Here is a 25,375-nt window from a genome sequence, read left to right as displayed (position 1 = left end):
CAGGCATTGGTCTATGGCTAGTTTCTGTCACACTTTTATCCAGTTTTCCCAGAAATTTTTGTCAAAAAGTGTGTTCTTATCCCAGAAGCTGGGGTCCTTGGGTTTATCAAACACTAGATTGCTATGTTCATTGCCCTCTGTGTCTTGAGTACCTAGCATATTCCACTTGTTTACCCTTTGTTTTCTTAGCCAGTACGAAGTGGTTTTGACAATTGCTGCTCTATAGTACAATTTGAAGTCTGGTTGGGCTAGGCCATGTTCCCTAGAATTTCTTTTCTTTAGTTCCCTTGATATTCTCAACCTTTTGTTTGTCCAAATGAATTTTGATATTATTTTTCCAGCTTTAGAAAAATAATTATCAGATAGTTTGATTGGTATGGCATTAAATAAGTAAATTAATTTGGGTAGAATTTTCATTTTTATTATATTTTCTCGGCCTACCCACGAGCAATTGATATTTTTACGCTTATTTAGATCTGACTTTATTTGTGAGAAAAGTGTCTTGTAATTGTGTTCATATAGTCCTTCGATTTGTTTTGGCAGGTAGACTCCCAAATATTTTATAGTGTCTACCCTAGCTTTAAATGGGATTCCCCTTTCTATCTCTTGCTGTTGGTCTTTGTTAGTAATATATAGAAATACAGAAATTTTTTGTGGGTTTATTTTGTAGCCTGCAACTTTGTCAAAGTTGTTTATTGTTTTAAGTAGATTTTTACTTGAATCTCTGAGATTCTCTAAATATATATCATCATACCATCTGCAGAGAGTGATTACTTAGTTTCTTCTTCTCCTATTCTAATTCCTTCAATTTCTTTATGTTCTCTAATTGCTACAGCTAACATTTCTAGCATCATATTGAATAACAGTGGCGATAATGGACATCCTTGTTTCACCCCTGATCTCATTGCAAATGAATCTAGCTTATCGCCATTACATATGATTGCTGAAGGTTTTTTGCTTTACTCCTATGCTCTCCACTGTTTTTAATAGGAATGGATATTCTTTTTTATCAAAAGCTTTTTCTGCATCTATTGAGATAATCACGTGGTTTCTGTTAGGTTTGTTGTTGATACGATCAATAATGCTAATAGTTTTCTTAATACTGCACCAGCTCTGTATTCCTGGTATGAATCCTACCTGATTATAATGTATTATTCTCATGATAAGTTGCTGTACTCTTTTGGCTAAAATCTTATTTAAAATTTTTGCGTCTATATTCATTAGAGAAATTGGTTTATAATTTTCTTTCTTTGTTTTGCTGCTCCCTACTTAAGGTATCAAAACCATATTTGTGTCATAAAAAGAATTTTGGAGGACTCCTTCTTCCCCAATTTGCCCAAATAGTCTAAATAGTATTGGAAATAACTGTTCTTTAAATGTTTGTTAAAATTCACTTGGAAATTCATCAGGCCCTGGAGATTTTTTCCTAGGGAGTTCATTGATGGGTTGTTCAATTTCTTTTCCTGAGGTGGGATTGTTTAAATATTCAACTTCCTATTCTGTTAATCTGGGCAATTTATATTTTTTAAAACAATCATCCATCTCATTTAGGTTGTCGAATTTATGGGCATAAAGTTGGGCAAAGCAATTTCTAATTTTTGTTTTAATTTCCTCCTCTTTGTGGGTGAGTTTACCTTTTTCATTTTTGATATTGGTAATTTTCTTTTCTTCTTTTATTTTTTAGTCAAATTGGCCAAAGTTTTATCAATGTTATTGGTTTTTTCATAAAACGAACTCCTAGTTTTATTTCTTAGTTCAGTAGTTTATTTATTTCAGTTTTACTAATCTCTGGTTTGGTTTTCAGTATTTCTAAATTCGTATGTACTGGGGATTTTCAATTAGTTCTTTCTTGAGCTTTTCCTGCTGCATGCCCAATTTATTGATCTCCTCTTTCTCTATTTTATTTATGTAAGCATTCAATGACATAAAGCATCCCCTAAGAACTGCTTTTGCAGTATCCCATAATATTTGGTAGGTTATCTCATTATTGTCATCCTTTACAGTGAAGTTGTTGATTGTTTCTGTTATTCATTGTTTAACCCATTCTTTCACTTGGATTCGATTATGTAGTTTCAAATCAGTTTTTCGTCTATCTTTCCATGACTTTTTATTACATACGACTATCTCTGCCTTTCTACACTGGACTGTGAGGTTTTTATGCCCTTGTATATGGTCAATTTTTGTCTATGTGCCATGTACTGCTGAGAAAAAGGTATATTCTTTTCTATCCCCATTTAATTTTCTCCAGAGATCTGTAATATCTACCTTCTCCAGAGTTTCATTCACCTCTTTAACTTCTTTCTTCTTTATTTTAAGTTATATTTATCAAGTTCAGAGAGGGGGAGGTTGAGGTCCCCTATTAGTATAGTTTTGCTGTCTATTTCTTCCTGTGACTCCCTTAACTTCTCCTCTAAGAATTTGGGATGCTATACCACTTGGAGCATATATGTTTAATAATGATATTGCTTCATATTCTGTGGTGCCTTTTAGAAGGATATAGTATCCTTCCTTATCTTTTTTGATTAGATCTATTTCTGCTTTTGCTTTGTCTAAGATTAGGATTGCTACTCCTCCTATCAACTGAAGCACAATATATTCTGCTCCAACCTTTTACCTTTACCCTGTCCGTATCCCCCCATTTCAAAAGTGTTTCTTGTCAACAACATATTGTTGGATTACGGCTTTTAATTCGTTCCACTATCTGTCTCAGTTTTATAGGAGAATTCATCCCATTCATTCAACATGTGGAAAGGTGTATTTAGGGTGTATACTCCAATCCCCTACTCTTTTGGGAAGAACTTAGGAGTAGATCTTACCCATCATACCGGGTAGGGATCTATATTTTTAGAATTCATTCTAAACTTTTCTACTAGAGGAAGTTGAAACCAGGGACCCGCGACTCTTTGGGGAGATATGTATGTTTACATGAAGTTTGAAAAAGCAGTTGTGAAAATGTCCCCTTGAATTATTTTTCCCCATATCCAGCACCCAATGCCATCTGGTTCACAAAGTGTATTATTGCAAGTACTCAAACCCAATTCTACACTTTGGTATCAGTGAATAAGTCAAAGAATGGGTTTGCTACATCAGCTGGTGGGTGTTAGGGCCCAGCTCTGGACCGTGGCCTCCTGTATGGAAAGTTGAGACACCTGGAGGTGCTAACCTGCTTACGTGGCATGCTAGCTGGTCTAGTAAGCTACGAGGTAGTGGGAATGCCTCAGTAACAGCATAGGCTCCGCCTACAGGGAGGAACGTGGGAGGAGCTCGGGTGCCTAAAGATATACTGGGGCATTGGGGGAATCCCAGGGAGAGTGATGTAGCCATTAAAGTGTGTGCAGCTGCCAACTCGGGTGCTCTGTCTAGTTATTCCCCTCCCCCACAAGAGGGGCCAGGGACGCCTGAGGACCAACAAAGACTTAGATCTTGAGGTAAGATTCCAAGTGAAGCCCAGGGAGGGAAAGTTAGTGTCGGGAGCCCAGGAGATTTAAATCAGTGAAGAAAGCCCTGGACATTTTGGCACCTGGAACAGGGACTGCTACGTTAGGAAATCCGCTTGGCCTCCTCACTTTGAGGAGAAGAGCTAGACAGCTCCAGGAATTTCCTGGGAAGGCGGGGAAGCAAACATGGGTCAGGGGTGTAGTATCCCCCTGATCAAACCTGAGCAAAAGGCAGTGCTTGCATGCCAGTTATGTAAGTTGTGCAAGCGGCAGCACATTAAGCCCCATATGAGACAATGCCATATTTTTGTAGAAAAGATTTGGGAGATTTCTCCTTGGTTAGAACACTCTGGAATAAATAAGGCTAATTGGGGTGTAGTTGGTCAGCCGATGGTCTCTTATGCTGAAACTAAACCTGGCACTCTGACTGATCATGATTTCACCTTTTACTCCCTGATAAACCTGTTGCTGCAGGAGCCGCAGAGCCCTTTTCTCACTGAACATAGTGGCACCCAGGTGGGAGATTCTTTGGGGGAAACTTCAGATGATGATGTACCATCTATCTATCCCTGGGAAGAGTTAAAGGGAATTAAGAAAAATGGCGTGGGAAAAAAGGGGAACAAAGAATTAGCCACGAGGGATGAAGAAAACCTGGAGGAGAGAGGGGGAGGCTCAAAAGGGGGAACTGCTTCAATTCTATTGGCTGCGCAGCAAAGAAAGAACTCAGGGAGTGAGGAATCAGGGAGGGGAGAGAGGGCAAGCGCGCAGCACAGAAGGAACAAAGAAAGTAAGACCCGTCCTGTACAGTGGGACGTTACTTGGGAGGGGGAAGCGAGGGATTCTGACGGAGATCCCTGTACAGCTTGTGCAGCTATGACCATGGGGTCTCAAAGATTACCGACGAATCCCCGTTCAAAAAGCATGCTTACTCAGACCCTAAAGGCTGCTTTAGAGGAGGGAGAGGAGATAGATTGGGATGCGTGGAATAGAAAACCATCCCTCTTATTCCCCGTTTGTGTTAATGACAATGGACAAGGACCTGGGAAGCCTTATCATCGACCGGTGCCCTTTAAACTATTGAAAGAACTTAAAGAGGCAGTTTCTATAAACAAGTCAGACAATTTTTCACCTCGACACAGACCACTCCTTCAAGCTCTTCAGAGAGCTCAAGAGAGCATAGCCCAGAAAAAATGTATCCTGATTTGCAGAAGGAGGTATCAGAGTGGAAAGAAAAAGAAAACATTAATAATTTGGAGACTGAACTTCTAAAGATAAGCAAAAATTGAAGCAATTAGAGTTTAGAAAGAATGTGTCATTTAAGGAGGACATTATAGAGTCTCATGCTGAATATATGGAGCCAACAAGTTTAAAATTATGTTTGAAACTAAGTAAAAGAAATCAAGCCATAGGTGTAATTTGTGCAGAGGATTTCTGACAATCTTTTCTCAGTTTTTGAATTTTTTTATTGTCCTTATATGCATTCAGTCTTTACATGTTCTGTGTGTGTGTGTGTGTGTGTGTGTGTGTGTGTGTGTTTGTGATTTATTACGGCCAGCTCCGTTGTAGCTGGAATTCAGAATGTTATCTCTTTCCCTCCCCCTCATCCCTTCTCTCTGATGGCTGCAGCATCAGGGAGGAGAATGGGAGAGAGAAAGAGAGGAACTAATCTTATATTATTTAGTTTATATGACTGCTATATGCAATTTTACATAAGAAATACAAAGCAATAATATATGAAGTTTTAAAGGAGCTTTAATCAAAGCCCACTAGGAGTACAACACGGGCATAAAGTTTAAGGAATGCATAAAAGTTTTGGAATTTATTGTTAAGTAGTTGGTAAAATTCTCTCTTTCTCTTTACTTTCTAACTCTGGCCAAGTTATGAAGGTGGAGAGAAAGACAAGATGAAGTTGGGGAAAAATTTTTCCCTCATATCAGAAAGACAGATTGAATAGCATTTTAATTATCTCATGCCTCACATAAAAGAGAAAAGTTTTTGTGTATGGGATACAACTAAAAGGTTGTTATTCTGATCATATTTTAAGTGAAACATGTCACTCCTAATTGGATGTTTAAGACAGGTCAGAATTTATTGTATTATTTGGCACTAAGGCAAATTGAGAAAATGCATAAATCTAAAAATGAAAAAAGACACCTCAGAGATTTAACTCCCAAGTGGAAAGGAGGGGACTGACACCACTGGACTTTGTTCCAGAGTCTCCCTCACTTTCACTTGCAGTTTTACAACTTTCTCTTTCAAACACATTTTTAAGGAGTAGACATAGATGTGAAATTTTCTTGATTAAAAATTAGAACCATTATGATTTTTATTTTACTCTGTAATCCAGAAATGGTATTAGAGAAAGCAATTTGTAATCTGAATCTTGTTGAAACTAAAAGATGTTGGAAAAATTGTGTGTAGCCATTTATGTTACTTAAAAATTTTATCAGTCCTACCAACCTTATCTTATAATGTTTTGTAATTGCCATTTAGAAAACTAGGTATTTTCACCTTTGCCTGAAAAAGAAATTAGAGCTAAAATAATTTGTTTATCATTTATAAAAGTTGTAAGATTCTTAACTAAGTTTTTGAAGTTGCTGTTTTAATGCTAAACCTAAAATTGTTAATTGATTACTGTGTATAGAAAGAAAAGAATGGAGTAAAAATTTTATTTAGACTGGTTCTGCCCATTCAGAACAGTCCAGACAGTATGTTTGGGGTTTGGCAAGCATGGGATTCATGCCAATTCCTTTTATTTTTAAAACTGCCAAGGCCTCTTTCATGTGTACAAGGTCACCAGTCCTAAGAAAGAAGATTGTTTGGTTTATATAATTCATAAACAATGAATGTGACTTGCTCAAAAGTTGTAATAGATAAGAAAATATTTTTAATAATTGACTTATTTCAGGACAAGTTTTAAATTTGAGAAGGAAGGATCTTAAATGAAATCTCATATGTATGTTAGTCCTGTTAATCCTCATTGCTTATTGCAACTCCATGGGAATACAAATAACTGTATTTGGCTTTAAGTTGGGATTAGTGAAGTTTGCTGTTTAAGGTAAAAGCATTTGGGACCATAAATATTTTTGTTTAAGTGTGAATTTGGGTATAGTTGTCTGCATTAAATCAGTATCTGAAAGAATATGCCACGAGTTACTCAGAGGGACTGTGATCCTGCATCCTGTACTGTTATCAGGTGAAATTTGTATCTGGAGAGGAAACACTGAGGGGACAATTCTAGACTCAATCTAGGATGGGATCCTCCTGGTCAGTTTTCTCATTCTGTCCTTTTATAAAGGAATGTTTTCTACCTGACTATTCCTGAGTCTGGCTATAATACAGATACTGCATGATTGGAAAATTTCACTCCTATCTGAATTCAGAGTCAAAGATGTTTTATCCTATCATATTTGCTATATCAACATGTCCGTATTTTTTCCTTTTATAGCAAACTTCTATGATCAATTATAAGTAGTCAGTATAACATGTGAACCCTTTTGTATAATCTTACTGGAAAACTTAATATTATTTTTATCTGAAATTGGAACATGTTCAGAAATGTATGTAAATGACTTAAGACTCACCTTAAGATGTCCCTATTGTTTGAAGCAGTAATTTTTTTTGTAATCAGTCTCTTACTGTTACCAATGTGAGATTCTATTATGCACTTTTATTAAAACATTTTGTGATATCTAGGAATTCTGGAATATCTAAGAATTTGATTTGTTATAATACTTTGGGAATTTATATTCCTTAGAACATTTTTATACCAACTAAGTTTTAATAAATTTTAATTTTAAAAGGTTTGTTTTTGCTTCAAAGTGAAAAGACAACTATCATTTTAAAAGGTTTCACCTAATCTTCTATTTTAAAAAAAAGTTTAGTAACTCTGAACATTATGATGAGATTTCAACTGTTTTAAGAAAGAACAAGGAATATTTTTAGAAGAAATATTTTTCAAAATAAGGCTGAAATCTATTAAAATTTTCATTTTCAAGATAATGTATTGCTACTTAATTTGTAATGATCTGTAAAGCAGAACAGATTTTGTTGTTTTAATAAGCAAAAGTTAATATTAATGTGCGAACTTATTAACAGCTTAATTTCCAAAGTTTTTTCTTCCAGAGTGAATATAATCAGAAAAAGATAAACAAGCCAATGAAACAACGATGATCATCTATTCAGTTGTGAGATTCAACTTAGAAATCTCTTTTGTTTAAGATAATACAGCTGTGCTAGCTAACAGTAATAACTTATGCACTATCTCGTCTATCGTAGAAATATAAAGGAATATGAAGCAGTCTGAATGATCAGTTCTAGAGATTTGGAAAACTAAATAAAAGCTTGATCAAAATACATAGAAAGCAGATAAGGAGGTTGGAGACAAATGTGAATCATCCAAACCCCTCCTATCCTAGATAGTTACTAAGTATGTCAAGAGAGTGTGAGGAGGTCTGACAATATTCTCACACCTACCTCACTTCTAGTTATTTTATTCTTATGCCTTTTTGGTTCTTGTTTGTTTAATCTTTGTGCCAGATTTGTGTTTTCTAGGTTTCTTTGTCCAAGACCATCACCTATCACCCTCTGAATCATCAAGTTCCTCATATTGGTTAAAGACACAACCCCTCCAATGTTGGGACCCTGTGAGGCAGGGTCAGCTCTACGTCCAATCTCAGCAGGAAGCAATTTCAGAAGCCGAGACCTTTATCCCTTATCCCAAAAATGTGTTGGGTCCCATCTGTTTATAGGGGGACAGGGTGTGGTGCTTGAGTGCTTGTACTTGGGCTCCAGTTCTAATATTGAATTTCTTTTTATAAATCATTCATATTTCAGGAATACCATATAACTCTATGAGTCAGGCAACAATATATAGGAAGAATAAAACTCTCAACCTGTTCCTTCAAAAACAAATAGGGGAATGCTTGGTTGGTCCCCTTGGGAACAATTGGCACAGGCTGTATATACTATGAACAACTTAACCTTAGATTATGACAGCCTTACTCCTTCACAAACATTCTTTTCATTTTTGGGCCGCAATGATATCAGAATTATTAGTAAAAAGTAGATTGCACCCCAGCAACAATAGGTGTTGTGGAAGGATGTCAGTGAGGTGTGGAGAGGCTGTCAAGTATGTCAGAGCACACCTCTTACATTGCTTTGCCCATCATGGTATGCCAAGAAGTATTAAAACAGACAATGGTCCAGCTTATACTAGCAAAGCCATTCAACAGTTCATGGCAGAATTCTCTATATCACATAATCCCCCATAATCCTACTGGTCAAGCTATAGTAGAGTGGGCAAATCACTCCTTGAAAACTTATTTGCAAAAACAAAAAGGGGGAGCTGGACCAGGAGTTGATGGGAAATTACAATTGGCTGTTTACACATTAAATTATTTGAAATTTGATGATGATGGCTTATCAGCCGCTATGAAATTTTTAACGTCTCCTACAAAGACTGAGTCTATTAAGACCAAGACAGTTACAGCAAATGCATTGAATGCCAAAGCCCATACATAAGGTGATGTGGCATGATGAAAATAAACAATGGTTTGGTCCTCATATAGTATTAAGTTGGGGAAAAGGATATGTTTGTGTTTTAACAGATGACAACAAAGAAGTGTGGGTTCCAGTGAAATGTATCCGAGTGTTGGAAGACAGCAATCACGATGAAGAAGTCACAGAGGGCACGATAGAGGCAACAAAGAAAGTTACAGAAACTTAGTCAGGCCTTTAGCCATCTACAACATAATGGTGCTCCTGATCTTTCTCGCAATACTCCTACTATGCCACCATGTTGCACCCCTTCTTCAAACATAGGAGATGAACTGCAACTTACCCAGCTTTATCTGCAGCTTCAATGCCACTATAAGAAATGCATAATGTCTCAAAGAAATATGAAGAAGAGAGAACAAGGGAAGCCATGGACTTGGTTCATTGGCTTGACAGTCTTGTAAACTTCCAGTGGCTTGTTGCATTTCTAGGACCTATAGCCTTTTTTCCTGCTCCTGTGCCTTTTTCTTCCTTGTATGTTACAATGTGCTTGCAGTTTGATAGGACGAGCTGTACTTGATACCAAAGCTGAATTTCAAAACCTTACGCATAACCCCAAGATCCCCATAACCCCAGAGGTAACCCCTGTAAAAAACAAAAAGTGGGAGATGTTAGGGCCCAGCTCTGGACCGTGGCCTCCTGTATGGAAAGTTGAGACACCTGGAGGTGCTAACCTGCTTACGTGGCATGCTAGCTGGTCTAGTAAGCTACGAGGTAGTGGGAATGCCTCAGTAACAGCATAGGCTCCGCCTACGGGGAGGAACATGGGAGGAGCTCGGGTGCCTAAAGATATACTGGGGCATTGGGGGAATCCCAGGGAGAGTGATGTAGCCATTAAAGTGTGTGCAGCTGCCAACTCGGGTGCTCTGTCTAGTTATTCCCCTCCCCCACAGGAGGGGCCAGAGATGCCTGAGGACCAACAAAGACTTAGATCTTGAGGTAAGATTCCAAGCGAAACCCAGGGAGGGAAAGTTAGTGTCGGGAGCCCGGGAGATTTAAATTAGTGAAGAAAGCCCTGGACAGGTGGGTTTTAGTTTGGTGTCAATTGACGTCAAATTTTGGGGAAAGTGGTCCTAGGTCCGGACACATCTTTAAAGTACTCATTCATATAAAATTGATGTTAGGATCTGACACAATGGTGAAGTCTCACTAGTCATTTGCTGAAAAATAAAAGGACCTTAGTCTTATAAAGTCTCTGTTACAGGGATGCTTCTTCCTCAGGATTTGATGCTTTATACTTATATACTATCACCATTATACCTGAGATCCTCTTGAACTTTACTAAAACTTGGTATCTGATGTTATTATCTGCAAGACTGGTACAGTTATATAATTCTTAAATTTTACAATCTATTGTCTTTGGAAATCAGAGATTTGTAGATTTTAATGTTTGTTCATGTTAGTCTGCTATTTAAGCATTATTATTGCCTTTCCTGCTTGATGCTACTTCTATTACCTCAGTTTCAAATTTTTAAGACACATCCCAAATGAGTCCTTTTTAATTTTATTAGATACACCTATTTCCTGAGGGAACTCTCTTTTGCTGAATTCTTTTCTCTTCTAGTTTCTGTCAACTCCTTTTTAGATGGGACCACCACCAAGAAGGGGCTTAGTGGTAATACTTCTGTATGTAAGGGCTGTATGAAACTAATGGGCTGTGTGAAACTAATGTTTCTCGGCTAAATAGAGCTTCTGTCACAGTCTAGGGTGTTCTACCAAAGAGAAATGCAGGAAGATAGTACATTATCTGTTAGCAGTGGAAAAAAGTGGGCGTGCAAAGTCTCTTGACAACACAAATCTCCTGAGTAGGTATTGGTATTATTGGGTTTCAATCCTACTAGATGTTTTAGGAGGGAAGGAAGGAAGGAAGGAAGGAAGGAAGGGGAAGTAGGAAGGAGAGAGAGAAGGAGAAGGAGGGAGAGAGAAAGGAAGAGAGAGAGAGAGAGAGAGAGAGAGAGAGAGAGAGAGAGAGAGAGAGAGAGAGAGAGAGAGAGAGAAGGAATGGTTTAGTCTGTACACCGAATACATCAGGTTCTCTATCTCGAGCTGAGCGGCATGTTTCATCACAAATCCTCTGGAACTGTGGTTGATGATTGTATTGATCACAGGATTGAAGACTTCCAAAATTGGTTATCCTTAAAATATTGCTGTTGTGATAAAAATGTTTTATTTTTTTTCACTTCAATTTGCATTTCATGCAAGTATTCCCATTCTTTCCTGAAAATATCACCTTCATCATTTCTCACTTCACAAAATGTTACATCATATTCATGTACCCTAACCTGTTCAGACATTCTTCAGTGGATGGGCATCCCCATAGTTTCCAATTCTTTACCATCACAAAATGAGCTTCTACAGTTAATTGTGTGTATAAAGTTCCCTCTCTTCCTTCTTTAAACTATGTGGAGAATTATCGATGAACAATAAAATGCATGTTTTCTCACGACTCCTCCAGCATCTGTCATTTTCCATTTTTGTCATCAATCTGTTCAGTGTGAAGTGGTACCTCAGAGTTATTTTAATGAGTAGAAGATATAACCATAACATAATTGCATTTCTTTATTATTTAAACTACTTTTGCATGTGTCTACTGATGGTTTAGATTAAGTCCTCTTAAGAGTGCTTATTTATAGGCTTTGACCATTCAGTAATTGGGGAATGGCTTTTTCTCGTATCAATTTGATTCAGTTGCCTATTTATCTTATAAATGAAAACTTCATCATAGAAACTTGCTTGCTGCAAAGATTTCCCCCAATTTTCTGAATTTCTTTTAATATTAGCTGAATTTGTATTGTTTGGGTAAAATATTTTCATTTGATATAATAAAAATCATTTATTGTACTTCTTGGAAACCACCCTGTCTCTTCTCTGGTCATGAACTCATTCTCTACATATGAATCTTTTAGGTATTTTTTCTATATTCCTCTGATTTGCTTATGATATCATTATTTATATCTAAGTCATGTACTTGTTTGTAGACTATCACGACATACAATGTGGTCCCTATTTAGTTTCTTGTCAGGTGATTTTCTATTTTTCCAAGTTGTTGTTGTTCAGTCATTTAGTGGTATCAGATTCTTTGAGACCCCATGGACCATACAGTTTTTTTGGGCAAAGATAATGGAGTGATTTGCCATTTTCTTCTCCAAGAGATTGGAGCAAACAAAGGTTAAATCACTTTGGCAAGGTCCCACAGCTAGTAAGCGACTTAGGCCAATCAAATTTGAACTCAATTTTTCCAGACTCCAGGAGCAGTGATCTAACCACTGATCTGCTAATTGCCCCAGTGTTCCCAGAGTTTTGGTAAAAATGAGAATGAGTTCTTACCTAATTGCTTAGAGCACTGAGTTTTTCAAATACTAGGTCTTTGTGTCCACTTACTTTTAACTATTTTGTACCTAATATATTCCACTGATCAGCCTCTTTATTTATTAAGTAGTATCAAGTTGCTTTCATAATTATAGTTTTATTCCATAGTTGTAAATCTGGTACTTAACAGATTTTGCATTAAATCCCTTGTTATTCTAGTCCTTTTGTTCCTTCACGTGGCTTTTTCTCCTATTTTTTTTTTAAATCCTTTAGAAACAAATTCTTTGATAGCTTGATACATATGGCACTGAGGAAATATATTTATTAAGGATTTTCTGTCATTTATTTTATTTTGGCTAAGCTTAAGAAAGAGAAATTAATATTTTTCCTATTATTGAGATTTCTGTTTCTTTAAAGTAGTTTCATAAGGCTGTTTACATAGTTTCTGGGAGTGCTCTAGAAGGGTGACCCCCAAATATTTTATTCTTTCTATAGTTTTTTTTAAATGGAATATATCTTTGCATCTCTTTCTGCTGTATTGTTGAGTGTCACATAGAAATGCTATGAGTTTATTTTATGTCAAGAATCTTTTCTAAAGTTATTAATTGTTCAATTGGTTTTAAGGTATTTTGAGATTTCACTAATAAAACACAAATAAACGGCATAAGGTGGTCATTTTTTTCGTCTTTACTTATGCTGATTCCTCAATTTCCTGTTCTTGTGTTATTTGCCATAGCTATCATTTCTAGTACCATATTGTACAAGAAAAGTGATAATGGACATTTTTCTTTTTTGCCCTGATCTTGTTGGAATGAACCATTGTTTACTCTATTTAGACATCATGCTGCCTCTTGATTTTTGACAGTTACTAGTCATCATGTGAAGGAAAGATTTTCATTACTATGCTTTCCAGTTTCTTAAAAAATTTATCGAAGGGGGGCGGAGCCAAGATGGCGGAGTGAAAGCAACGACTCACCTAAGCTCCTGGAAAAACTCCTCTGGATATCTCCGGGGGGAGAGTCTGACCAGACTTTGGAGGTGTAGAATCCAGTGGGTGACGGACTTTGACGTATTTGGAGCCCAGGCTGGACCGGAGGGTCCACGGGAGGGATCTGTTCTGCGGGGGTAAGACCCCGGTGCACAGCGCAGCGCGGTCGGCGCGGCAGGGCGGAGGGGACCAGAGGAGCCCGAGAGTGGCGGGTGAGACCAGCAGAGCAGGAGATAAGCCAGGCCGAGCCGGTGAGAGCCGCTGAGCGCCAGACATCAGCGCAGCAGCCCTTGAAATCTTCAGCCTGAAGACGGACTTCGGTGGGTCACTACTTGAACTTCCAGGAACTGGGATGGCAGAGTGATCAGTAAGTGCTCTCCCCTCCCCCCTGATGACCGTGAGGGAACCATAAAATTCTTCCCCAGATTAATCCTGGATCAGCGGGAACAGCAGAAGGGGGCGGGTGGTCTCATAACACCAGAGGCTGGAAGGGTGGCAAAGGGGGATTCTTCCTATGGTGGCAGAGACGGCTGGAGGGACAGACGACCCAGGGCAGAGAAAATTCGCACTGAGACCCAGGCAAGCCTCAGAGCCAGGAGACGAGCCCAAGGAGGGGCAGGAACACGCGTTAGCTTCTAGGTGTGCCCCAGCCCTCCAGGGGAAAAGGGAAGACAATAGGGAAGCTGGGATCACCATCCCCTGACCTTGCCTTTGCCTCAAGTCAGCTGAGGATATATCCTGAGGACAGATCACCCCTCCCACATACCTAACAAGCTAACCCCAGGGTTGATCTGGGAAACAAAAAACAAAAGCCTGCTTTTAGCCTAGACACACATCAGCTCAACTTAAAGATCTGTACCTTCTGACTGAAAGAACCAAAAGCTACAACACTCAGCCAACATCATGAATCGGAAAAAGCAGACAAAAAGTGAAAAAACCATAGAATCTTTCTATGGGGATAAGGACCAAAACACAAACACCAAAGAGGTTAGAGCTGAGACTGTACTTCCATCTGAAACCTCAGATGGGACTATGAATTTCTCGCAAGCACAACTAGATTACCTGGAACGTCTGAAGAAGGATATAAAAGAAAAACTGGCCAATGATTTTAAAACTATAAAAAAAGAATTCACTGATGAGAACATCACCCTAAAAAAGAAAATTGAAGAAATGGAAAAGGAAGTTCAAAAATTAACTGGAGAGAATAATTCCCTAAAAGGAAGAGCTAATCGAATGGAAAAGGAAACCCAAAACCTAATTGGGAAAATTGATCAGATGGAAAAGGAAACACAAAACCTAACTGGGAAAATTGGTCGAATGGAAAAAGAAGTACAAAAATTAAATGGAGAAAATAGCTCCTTAAAGGGAAAAATTGGTCAGATGGAAAAGGAGATGGAAAAGCTAACTGAAGAAAACACTATGATGAAGATTAGAATTGGGCAAGTAGAAACTAATGACTCAATGAGGCAACAAGAATCAGTCAAACAAAATCTAAAGAATGAAAAGATAGAAGAAAATGTAAAATATTTAATTGGAAAAACAACTGACCTGGAAAATAGATCCAGGAGAGAAAATCTAAGAATTATTGGCCTGCCAGAAACCCATGATGAAGAAAAGAGTCTGGACAATATCTTCCAGGAAATCATCAAGGAAAACTATCCAGAAGTACTAGACTCAGAGGGCAAAATAGTCATTGAAAGAATCCACCGTTCCCCTCCCGAAAGGGATCCCAAACTAAAACCCCAAGAAATATAGTTGCCAAATTCCAGAGCTATCAAGTGAAGGAGAAAATACTACAAGCAGCCAGAAAGAAACAATTCAAATATCAAGGACACACAGTCAGGATCACACAGGACCTTGCAGCTTCTACATTAAAAGATCGAAAGAATTGGAACCCAATATTCCGTAAGGCAAAGGAGTTGGGACTTCAACCAAGGATCAACTACCCAGCAAAGTTCAGCATAACATTTCAGGCAAGGAGAAAGTCATTCAACGAAATAAGGGATTTCCAGAGCTTCCTGACCAAAACACCAGAACTCAATAGACAGTTTGATCTTCAAATGCAGGTCTCCAGAGAATCATAAAAGGGTAAACAGAGGGGAGAAAACAAAAACAAAAATTTGCTACTCAATTAGGGCAAACTGTTTACCTCCCTATAAGGGAAGATGATACCTGTTAATTTTGAGAACTGTGCAGCTATTATGATAAAAGGGATATATGTAGAGGGAACGGGCATAAAGTAAATGATGTCATGTCAAAAATACGATTTAAGTATGAGAAGGGAATGTAATAGGAGGTGTGAAAAGGGGGAAGCAGAAAATGGCAAATCATATCACAGGAAGAAGTACAAAACTATAGTAGAGGGAAGGAGGGGAGGGAGATGAGCATTGTTTGAGAGGTACTCTCATCTGATTTGTTCAAAGGAGGGAACAATAAGCTTAAGTAGATAAGCCTAACTAGCTCTATAGGTAGTAGGAGGGGAAGGGGGAAGAAAGGGGAGGGTGGCTAAAAGGGAGGAAAGAAGCAATAAGAGTAAAGGGGACTAAAAGGGAGGGGGGTCAAAAGAAGGAGGGGAAGGCTGCAGGAGGAGGGGGAGAAAAGTAAATACTATGGAGGAGGGGAAGGGAGACGGGAGAGCTAAAAGCACAAATGGTGGGAAAGAGGTTGGAGGGAAATACACAGATTGTAATCAAAACTGTGAATGTGAATGGAATGAACTCTCCCATAAAACGGAGACGGATAGCAGAATGGATTAAAAGCCATAATCCAACAATATGCTGCTTAAAAGAAACACATTTGAAACGGGAGGATACACATAGGATAAAGGTCAAAGGATGGAGCAGAATATATTGTGCTTCACCTCATGTAAGAAAGGCAGGAGTAGCAATCCTAATCTCAGACAAAGCAAAAGCAGAAATAGATCTAATCAAAAGGGATAAGGATGGAAACTATATCCTGCTAAAAGGCACCATAGACAATGAAGCAATATCATTACTAAACATGTATGCTCCAAGTGGTATAGCATCCAGATTCTTAGAGGAAAGTTGGGGGAGTTGAAGGAAGAAATTGATAGCAAATCTATACTAGTGGGGGACCTCAACCTCCCCCTCTCTGAACTCGATAAATCCAACCTCAAAATAAACAAGAAAGAGGTTAAGGAGGTCAATAAAACTCTGGATAAGGTAGATATGATAGATCTTTGGAGAAAATTAAATGGGAATAGAAAGGAATATACCTTTTTCTCAGCGGCACATGGAACATTTACAAAAATTGACCATGTACTAGGACATAAAAATCTCACAATCCAGTGCAGAAAGGTAGAGATAATCAATGCATCCTTTTCAGATCATAATGCATTAAAAATTACATGTAATAAAAGGCCATGGAAAGAGAAACCAAAAATCAATTGGAAACTAAATAATCTAATTCTAAAGAAGGGTTGGGTTAAAGAAGAAATCATAGAAACAATCAACAATTTCATTCGACAGAATGACAATAGTGAGACAACATACCAAAACTTATGGGATACTGCAAAAGCAGTTATTAGGGGAAGTTTTATATCTCTGAATGCTTACATAAATAAAATAGAGAAAGAGGAGATCAATGACTTAGGCTTGCAGTTGAAAAAGCTAGAAAAAGAACAAATTGAAAATCCCCAAGTAAATACCAAATTAGAAATACTGAAAACCAAAGGAGAGATTAATAAAATTGAAATTAAGAAAACTATTGAATTAATAAATAAAACCAATAGTTGGTTTTATGAAAAAACTAATAAAATTGATAAACCTTTGGTCAATCTGATTAAAAAAAAGAAAGAAGAAAACCAAATTACTAATATTAAAAATGAAAGGGGTGAACTCACCTCCAATGAGGAGGAAATTAAAACAATAATTAGAAACTACTTTGCCCAACTTTATGCCCACAAATTCGATAATCTAAACGAGATGGATGAATATTTTAAAAAATACAAATTGCCCAGATTAACAGAAGAGGAAGTTGAATACTTAAACAACCCCATCTCAGAAAAAGAAATTGAACAAGCCATCAATGAACTCCCTAGGAAAAAATCTCCAGGGCCAGATGGATTGACAAGTGAATTCTATCAAACATTTAAAGAACAGTTAATTCCAATACTACATACACTATTCTTAAAAATTGGGGAAGAAGGAGTCCTCCCAAATTCTTTCTATGATACAAATATGGTTTTGATACCCAAACCAGGAAGAGACAAAACAGAGAAAGAAAATTATAGACCAATTTCCCTAATGAATATAGATGCAAAAATTTTAAATAAGATTCTAGCAAAACGAATACAGCATCTTATCACGAGATTAATACATTATGATCAGGTAGGATTCATACCAGGACTACAGGGCTGGTTCAATATTAGGAAAACTATTAGCATTATCAATCACATCAACAACAAAGCTAACAAAAACCACATGATTATCTCAATAGATGCAGAAAAAGCTTTTGACAAAATACAACATCCATTCCTACTAAAAACATTGGAGAATGTAGGAATAAAGGGAACTTTCCATAAAATAATAAGCAGTATCTATCTAAAACCTTCAGCAAGCATTATATGCAATGGGGATAAGCTAGATGCATTCCCAATAAGATCAGGGGTGAAACAAGGTTGTCCATTATCACCACTATTATTTAATATGGTACTAGAAACGTTAGCTGTAGCAATTAGACAAGATAAAGATATCCAAGGAATTAAAATAGCCAAAGAAGAAACTAAGTTATCACTCTTTGCAGATGATATGATGATTTACCTAGAGAATCCCAGAGATTCAAGTAAAAAATTACTAGAATTAATAAACAACTTTGGCAAAGTTGCAGGTTACAAAATAAACCCACACAAATCTTCTGCATTCCTATATATTAGCAACAAAGTCCAACAGCAAGAGATAGAAAGAGAAATCCCATTTAAAGTTAGGGTAGACAGTATAAAATACTTAGGAGTCTACCTGCCAAAACAAACCCAGGGATTATATGAACACAATTACAAGACACCTTTTGCACAAATAAAGTCAGATTTAAGTAAGTGGAAAAACATTAGTTGCTCATGGGTAGACCATGCTAATATAATAAAAATGACAATTCTACCCAAATTAATATACTTATTTAGTGCCATACCAATTAAAGTATCAGACAATTACTTTCTAGAGCTGGACAAAATAATATCAAAATTCATTTGGAAAAACAAAAGGTCCAGAATATCAAAGGGACTAATGAAAAGAAATGCTTGGGAAGGTGGCCTAGCGCTACCAGACCTCAAACTGTATTATAAAGCAGCAATTATCAAAACCACTTGGTATTGGGTAAGAAACAGAGAGGTAGACAAGTGGAATAGACTTGGCACTCAAGATGCAGTAGGCAAGGAATATAGCAACCTTCTGTTTGATAAACCCAAGGACCCCAGCTTCTGGGATAAGAACTCATTGTTTGACAAAAATTGCTTGGAAAACTGGATAACAGTGTGGCGGAAATTAGGCATAGACCCATACCTGACACCGTACACAAGAATAAAGTCCAAATGGGTACATGATTTAGGTATAAAGATTGATACCATGAATAAACTGGAGAAGCAAGGAATAGTGTATTTATCAGATCTATGGAGAAGGGAAGAATTCTTTACTAAAGGAGAGATAGAATGCATTATGAAATGCAAAATGGATAACTTTGAGTACATTAAACTGAGAAGTTTTTGCACAACCAAACCCAATGCAACCAAAATCCGGAGGGATGTAGTAAATTGGGAAAGAATTTTTACAGCTAAGCTCGGGGATAAAGGCCTCATTTCTAGAATATATAGAGAACTGACCCAAATGTATAATCATACAAGTCATTCCCCAATTGATAAATGGTCAAAGGATATGAACAGGCAATTTTCAGAGGAAGAGGTTAAGGCTATCTATAATCATATGAAAAAATGCTCTAAATCACTATTGGTTAGAGAGATGCAAATCAAAACAACTCTGAGGTACCACATCACACCTATAAGATTGGCAAACATGACAGAACAAGAAAATGATAAATGCTGGAGAGGATGTGGGAAAGTTGGAACACTAATTCATTGTTGGTGGAGCTGCGAGCGCATCCAACCATTCTGGAGAGCAATTTGGAACTATGCCCAAAGGGCTACAAAAATGTGCATACCCTTTGACCCAGCAATATTGCTACTAGGACTACATCCCCAAGAGATCATAAAAATGGGAAAGGGTCCCACATGTACAAAAATATTTATAGCAGCACTCTATGTAGTTGCCAAAAACTGGAAGTCAAGGGGATGTCCATCAATTGGGGAATGGCTGAATAAATTATCGTATATGAATGTAATGGAGTACTACTGTGCCATAAGAAATGATGAACAAGAAGACTTCAGAGAGGCCTGGAAGGACTTATATGACCTGATGCTGAGTGAAAGGAGCAGAACCAGGAGAACTTTGTGCACAGCAACGACCACAGTGTGCGACAGTTTTTTCTGGTAGACTTGGATTTTTGTAATAACGCAAAAACTTCTTATAAAAAAAAAAAATCCCAAAGGTGGTTCTCAAGGCAAAATGCCTTCCACACTCAGAGAAAGAAATATGGAAGTCACTCACAAAATGTAGCAGATCATGTTTGTGTAGGTGTATGTGTTTGTGTATCATGTTCTGATTTGTTATACGATTTCTTTCATTTATTTTCGTCTGATTACATAGCATGACTATAGTGAAAATATACTCAATAGGAAAGTATATGTAGAATCTATACAGAATTGTATGCAGTCGTGGGGAGGGAGGGGGGTAGTGGGGGGTAGGTGGGGGGGATAAAATCTCAATTGTATGGCAGTGATTGCTAAACATTAAAAAATTAAAAAAAAAGAAAAAAAAAGAAAAATATGAGCTGACATCTCTGTCCTGAAGAAACTTGCAACCTGAAGAAATCCAAGACATATATATATATATATATATATATATATATATATATATATATATATATATATATATATATATATATATATATATATATATATATATATATATATATATATACATACACACACATATATATATGGAGGCAGTTAAGTGGCACAGCATATGGAGTTGGAGCCAGGAAGACCTAAGTTACAATTTTGCTTCAGACACTTGCTAGCTGCATGACCCTGGGAAAGTCATTTGACTTGTGTGTTGGGGGTGTAAGCTCAGTTCCATGTGGACAGTCTCGGGCAGGTAAAAGTGAGGACTTCTAACCTCAGAGTTCTCATGAGGCCCCCCAGGGAACAGCTGGGAATTGAGGCGTGAGTTACGGGCTATCTCGTGCATCTCCACCTCTTCTCCGTGGGATACGTGCTGGGGAGAGCATCCCACCCTTGGGATTGGCCTGGGGTCTGAGCTCACCTGTTGTTTACTAGCTAAAGGCTGAGAGCACTCCTGGTATTCACGTGCAAACTATTCGGCGGGAGAGCTTAAGTAGGGTCAGGAAAGCCTGAAGGCGCTCTTAGCGCTGAGGGGCCCTTAGAGGACAGAAGGCCCCTCTCCCCTCTCCCCTCTCTCACTTCCACTTCCATTCTCTTACTGTAAGATCTTTGCCCCCTTGGGAAGAGGATTCCTCTCTCCTGAGGAAGAATTCCCCCTGCACATGTAACCAAGACCCTGAATAAAGCCTAACCCTTGTTCGACTCTGGAAAGTCTCTTCTCTCATACGTTTTTCCAGTTTGGCCAGCTGAAGACCTGTGACAGGTAAGGAAAGACTCGGGTAGCCCTTAGGGCTCTAGGCCTGACACTTGTGTGACTCCCTTTCCTTACCAATAGGGCTTACCTCACAGGACTATTGTGGTGCTCAACAGAGACAGCATGTGTGAAGTACTTTGCCAATACTTTGCAGCATTACCTAAATGTTAGTTAGCTAAGAGCACACGGAGTTTGAAGTAGCCCTAGGAATGAATTCTGCCTCTGAAGCTTACTAACTGCAGGGTTATGGGCAAATCATTCTACATCCACAGCTCTATTGACTGCAGTGCCTAGGGAGTGACCAGGAATATGTCTAGGTCAGCAGGAAAATAAAGTCCTTGCCCACTGGGATAGGTATCTTGTCTGTTTTTCCCCTCTGCTTTCTACTATTCATTTACCTGACAGATCAAGATGATCTTAGACTTGAGAAACAGGGTATCCCTGAATTCAGAGAGCTCCTGGCAGTTTATTAGAAGAGGAGCCATCCATTTATGAATGCTGAGTGCATGAAATGGAGGAATCAGATATTAAGGAGAGACTACCGGGTCACATGGTCAGCATGATTACCCACTGGTTGTCTACTCCAGTTCTTCTAACTCTTACTATAAAAAAAAAAGTATGTTTAGGAAGTGAATAAGAGAGAAGCCTGATGAGAAAAATCTTTACGAAATCATCCCAGGAATTCTAGTTCATGAAGTATTCCATCAAACATCACCCCTTCCTCAGTAGCCTCCACTAAGCCCAAAGCAGGGACACTAGCTGACTTACAAGTTGTGTCTGAGGCTCATCAAGGGAACTGCCCCTACTGTCCAGGCTATAAATCTTTAGTCAACCTGTTGAAAAAGGAGTAAACAAAAGGAAGTTAACAAAATTTTAAAAAACGAATGAGATGAAGTCGCCACAGAGAAAAAATGATTAGAACCTTAGACACCAGTAAAACTTAGAATGAAAAAACAAGGATTGCTCACAAACATATAAAATAACTAAGTTAACAGGAAATGACCGACAATGCTTAAGGGACAAAGTTTTGGGACCTTCTTCCTTCTTAGGCTCTTGGCCTACTGGAAAGAGCTTTGCTCCTCTTCCTCTGCATTTATTTTCTATTATAAGAGGAGGGAGTGAAATTTTGTGAGTTTTGAAAGATTAGGAGGGTCTCACCACATCCTGGAATTTCATCATCTAGGTTTGTAGCCAGGTCCACATTGATTCTCCAAGGACCAAGAAGTGACCTTCAGAACCACAGCCCAGGAGTAACTGAGACAAAGATTGATCCGGTTCCTTGTCAAACATTAAGTATTCATCATATAAACATATATGTATGTATATCTGTATACACATACACATGTATGTATGTGTATATATATATATATATATATATGTATATATATATGCATATTCTGCTTTTCATAAAGGAAATTGAACCAACCTTAAAGGAACTACTAAGAAAAAAAATCCAGTCCAAATGGATTTATGTAAGAATTCTCTCAAAATTTTAAAAAATAATTAATACTCGTACTGTGCAAATTATTTTCCAAAAAAAATTGGAAAGGCACATCCTATCAAATGCTTGTCATGAGAAAAATATAGTCCTTATAGCTAAACTAGGAAAAGGAGAAAAGAACTACAGACCCATGCCAGTAATGAAAAATAATACAAAAATTTTAAATAAAATCTTGGCAAAGGACTTCGGTAGCAATATAACAAATTGTTCACTGTGATCAAGTTGAATTCCTACCAGGGACACAAGGATGATTCACCATTAGGAAAACAAGTCACAGAATTAATGATACTCAAAACAAAATATCTTAAACCACGTGATTATATCAATACATGCAGAAAAAGCCTTTGACAAAGAACAGCACTCATTTACATGTGGCTAGTACTATCTGCATCTGTTGCCTGAAGCCAAGTTTCTCCATCTCCCTGTCAACTTTCTAGAGAACCCAGAGGGTTTGGGAGGCGTTTCTCTTCAGCTCCATGTGTTCTCCTCACTGTTAGCCACTTTCAGTTTCATGTAGCCCCTAATCACCAATTAGCCAAAAGATTTACAAAGGAATATTTACTTCAAAGATATTGCAATAACAAAGTACAAACACTTCCCCTAAGACCTCAGAGCTTCGTTCTTCCATACCACTGGTCCCACTAAGCTCACATCCAAAGGTGGCAATGTTACCAGATGAATCCTTGTCTCAGTTACTGCTGAACTGTGGCTCTGAAGGTCACTCCTTCCTCCTTGGGGAATCAATGCAGAGCTGGTTATAAACCTACCACAATGAAATTCCAGGTTGTGGTGGTGCCCTCTGAACCTTTCAAAATTCATCAAAACTTCACACCTCTCACTCATAAGAGAACACAAACGCAGAGGACAAGGACCAAGGTGCTTTCAGTGGGTCAAGTGCCGAAGAAGGGAGAAAACCTCAAGACCTTTCACCTCAAGCATTGCCGATTGCCCAGCTTTGTGAGCAAAGGAGTTACCACGATCCCTCAGGAACACAGCTCAAGAAAATAGACAAAACGGCCTAGGCTGAGGCTGCCTTTCCCGCCAAGGAGTCTCTCTTCACTACCCAGTCAGCCAATTAGAATCAACTAAAGAATGTCCATGCAAAGTCCATAAGAGCTCCAAGAGACTTCCATTCCACACCATCACATCCATCCCAGAAGCAGGCTCCCTAGTTTCTCCATGTGGAGAGGAGCTTTCAGAGGAACTCTCTGCACATTCCAATCCCTGCTAGAAATGCTAACTACAACAACTACACCTTACAACACATAGGCATAGAAGGGTCTTTAAAAATATTATCTAAAAATGGGTATCATATTGCTTTCCTTCTCCATGAATGGGAAGGGGCAGGAGGGAGAGCGAGAATTTGGAACTAAAAAAAAAAGAATGTTAAAAAAAAAGCTTGTGTGAAAATATTATCTAGCTATCTAAAACCTAAAGCTAGCATTATACGAAATAAGGAAACACTAGAAGTTTTTGTTTTCAATAAATACAGGTAGAAATCAAAGATGGCCTCTTTCCTTGAGTTATTTGACACAGTTCTAAAAAGGCTAGCAGCAACAATTAAACAAGAAAAAGAAATTAAAAGCATAAAGATATACAAAGAAGAGATAGATGACATGATGGTTCACCTAGACACTCCTAGAGATTCAGCAAAGAAATATAATGAAAACAACTAACAACTAGTAAAGTAGAAGGACACAAAATAATACACAAAAAGAAATGACATTTTTATATAGCAACAACAAAATCCAGAGAGGAATCATAGGAGAGGAAGTCCCATTAAAAAATAACTGTACCATGCATAAAATGCCTGAGAGAGAGTCTACTAAGCACACTCGATAATTACATACATACAATTACAAAATTGTCTTTAAAGAAATGAAGAATAACAAATAAGTGGAGACATATCTCAGGCTCATGTCTAAGCCATGCCAATATAATAAAAATGGCCATCCTATGGAAATTAATTTACAGATTTAGACCTATACTAATCAAACTACCAGGGAATATTTTTATGGAATTAAACAGCATGATAATAAAATTGACTTAGGAGAACAAAAGATCTAGAATCTCAAGGGAAACAATGAAAAACAGAGGAAGATAGTGGAAATAAAACTTCCAGATCCAAATTATACTGTGAAACAGTATTTATCAAAACTGTTTGGTGTTAGTTAGGAAAAACAGAAAAGCTAATCAGTGGACCGGAGTATACAAGGTCAAATCAGAAATAACTGAGCTCAATAAACCAGTGCCTGATCAACATATGCATATATATTATATATAATAATATATTTGTTACATATCATATATTATAATACATATATAAGTAGGTACAGATATTATTGGGTTTTCAGTCCTCCAAGATGTTTTAAGAAGGATGGAAGAATGGAAGAAGAGGAAAAAGTAGAGGGAGAGAGAAGGAGAGAGAGACAGAGACAGAGAGAGAGAAAGATAGAGAAAGAGAGAGAGGATGGTTTAGTCTGTACACTGAATGCCTCAGGTTCTCTATCTGCAGGTGAGTGGCATGTTTCATCATAAATCCTCTGAAACTGTGATTGGTGATTATATTGATGAAAGGTTTGAAGACTTCCAAAACTGGTTGTCTTTGAACTATTGCTGCTGTAGTAAAAAGGTTTGATTGGTTCTTGTCACTTCAATTTGCATCAGTTCATATAAGCATCCCCATTCTTTCCTGAAAATATTGCCTTCATCATTTCTTACTTCATAAAAGTAACGCATCACATTCCTGTACCCTAACTTGCTCAGTCATTCTTCAGTGGGTGGGCATCCCCACAGTTTCCAAGTCCTTGCCATCATAAAACGAGCTTCTATAATTATTTCTGTGTATAAAGGTCCTTTT

The 25,375-nt window shown here is 37.8% G+C and overlaps 1 long non-coding RNA gene across 1 annotated transcript; it reads left to right on the top strand.

Moving 5' to 3' along the window:
- The first annotated feature begins 3,304 nt into the window (after positions 1–3,304).
- LOC140516063 (uncharacterized) lies at positions 3,305–11,439 on the top strand. Its single transcript, XR_011971256.1, has 2 exons — positions 3,305–3,428; positions 9,047–11,439. It is a non-coding gene; the product is annotated as an uncharacterized lncRNA (long non-coding RNA).
- Positions 11,440–25,375: the final 13,936 nt, after the last annotated feature.

This window comes from Notamacropus eugenii, chromosome X (assembly GCF_028372415.1).
Source record: "Notamacropus eugenii isolate mMacEug1 chromosome X, mMacEug1.pri_v2, whole genome shotgun sequence".
Lineage (NCBI taxonomy): Eukaryota > Metazoa > Chordata > Mammalia > Diprotodontia > Macropodidae > Notamacropus > Notamacropus eugenii.
The sequence above is the reverse complement of the archived record's forward strand: the minus strand, read 5'-3'. Positions and strand labels throughout refer to the sequence as shown.